The sequence below is a fragment of the Cydia pomonella genome, chromosome 4 (genome assembly GCF_033807575.1).
Source record: "Cydia pomonella isolate Wapato2018A chromosome 4, ilCydPomo1, whole genome shotgun sequence".
Classification (NCBI taxonomy): Eukaryota; Metazoa; Arthropoda; class Insecta; order Lepidoptera; family Tortricidae; genus Cydia; species Cydia pomonella.
The window spans coordinates 27,498,356-27,500,474 of record NC_084706.1 but is presented as its reverse complement, the minus strand read 5'-3'; the positions used below and the strand labels follow the sequence as shown (position 1 = coordinate 27,500,474).

General features: G+C 35.5%; 1 long non-coding RNA gene across 1 annotated transcript; it reads left to right on the top strand.

The window, feature by feature from the left end:
• Nucleotides 1-939: 939 nt before the first annotated feature.
• LOC133517530 (uncharacterized) lies at nucleotides 940-1,530 on the top strand. Its single transcript, XR_009799383.1, has 2 exons — nucleotides 940-1,266; nucleotides 1,423-1,530. It is a non-coding gene; the product is annotated as an uncharacterized LOC133517530 (long non-coding RNA).
• The last annotated feature ends 589 nt before the right edge of the window (nucleotides 1,531-2,119 follow it).

Below are 2,119 nucleotides of genomic sequence, written 5' to 3'. Positions count from 1 at the left end.
TAAACGCTTCAAACACATTTTTCTGTACACCATTCCGAATCCAGCGTGTAAGAACACGTATTTTTAGGAGTCCCTCTAGGTTTCACCATTTTGAACTTGTCGAGTAAACGATTTATTTTCAGGTGTATACCACAGGTACCCTGCATACCACAGCAGTGGTTTTTAGTACATACCTATACAATTTAAGTATAAATTTGCTAGTGACATTGCCGAGGGATCTGATGTGAATATTTTAAACAGAAGTATATTTTCAGAGCTACGTTTTTTATTATTACTTTTCATCTATTATACTTTTATATATCGTCATTTTTAATAACGTAATAAAAGGGCTATACATAAAGGTATAATACCTAATCAACGACATGCATAATGTTATTCTTGGTATAATGGTTATTTATATTTCATCTAATATATTCCATAATTATTACATACTTTAAAATGTATTTGTTATAACTAGTGACATTATATTATTATATGGGCTCAATAGAAATAAAATACTCCCAGGAAAGTGGGTTCAGATAAAACTGTGACCCCAGACAAACGAATATCTAACAAAAAGTGGGTTAGGTTAGAAATGTGACACTGTATAAAAAATAATGTACATCAGCATCAAAAGTAGCGGATCAAATAACGTTTCATAAGTATCTACCATTCTGTAACAGCTTACCAAAAAGTGATGTCTTTAATATAGAATAACTAAGACTGTAAAAGATATACTTTTGAGCGCAAATTTTAACAATTTATCTATATTTGGAAAAGTTATCCGGAATATCAGATACTTTTGGCGCTTTGTTTCATCTGCTGCTTTTGATGCTGACTGTATAACGTATCTTATATTAAAATATAATTTAGCAAAAGCCATTATACAATATGTGTTTATAGGTACTAGTTAAAAATTAATACAATAATAAGTATTATATCAATTGAGGTTACGATTTAATAATAATATAAAAAATCAACGTACTGAGTATAACAACAATTACATTATAAGTATTATAACAAGGAATAATGTATGAAATGGCATTATGGCAAGTGCATGATAGTATTTTCATAATGATATTAAACGTTACACACCCTTTTCGGAGTACTTAATGATTAACCCTTAACCACCTACGTGCGGTCTCACAGACCATAGATTATTCAAAGTTGTCAATAACTGAACGCGAGTACATCGCACATGCGTCTGTGACCTTGTACCTTTGCCCGGCCCCCCCGCAGAGCCGGCCATGCCGTCGACTTATTCAGACGTGTGCTCATTTGGATTTGGTGAGTAAAAAAATATCATCGGCGGTCTGTGAGACCGCATGTAGGTGGTTACTATATTTTTGAATGGTCTCCCAGACCGCACGTAGGTGGTTGTGTTATTTTTAATGTCATAGTAATCTTTACTATAGTTTGGCACGTTTCTTGATTTTTTTCTAGTAAAACATGCTTCCTAGTGACGCAACAATTGAAAAGTGGCTACAGGAAGTATCGTCTGGTGAAGATGACCTGTCGGATGAAGGATACAGTGCCGTAGAACCAGAACTTGCTCTACTAAATTTACCGGAGGAAAGTTGCGCGTCGGATTCTGAGATCGAGGCTAATGAATAACACTGATCAACGATCAGAACGGGATAAAACAAGAAATTTCAACTCTACCTTCCCGACATGCGTCTCGCGAGCCGATTGCACATATAGGAGAGCAAGAGCACGAGCAGTCGGAATCCTCGGATGATGATGTGTCATTGATACATAACGGTCAAGACCTAGAAAGGAAAATTCTTTTGGGAAAAATCGGTTTCGTTGGTCATATGAACCGCCATCTCTGCGATCAAGAATTTCAGGAGAAGGCGTAAAACCAGCTTACCGCGATGAAATAAACTCTTCATCTACACCACTAAATTTATGGCAGCATTTTTTTACTGACGAAATGCTTGATAAAATTGTTCTACACACTAATATAAAGATTTGGCAAATAAGGCCAAACTAAGAAAAAAGGTTAAAATTTATGAAGACACTGGCTGAACAATTAGTAAGACCACATCTAGAGCGTCGTGCAAATAATCAGCGTCTTCCGCGGGACTTGAAGATAGCTCTGAGCAAAATCCTCAAAAAAGAGACCAGTTTACCAATACTA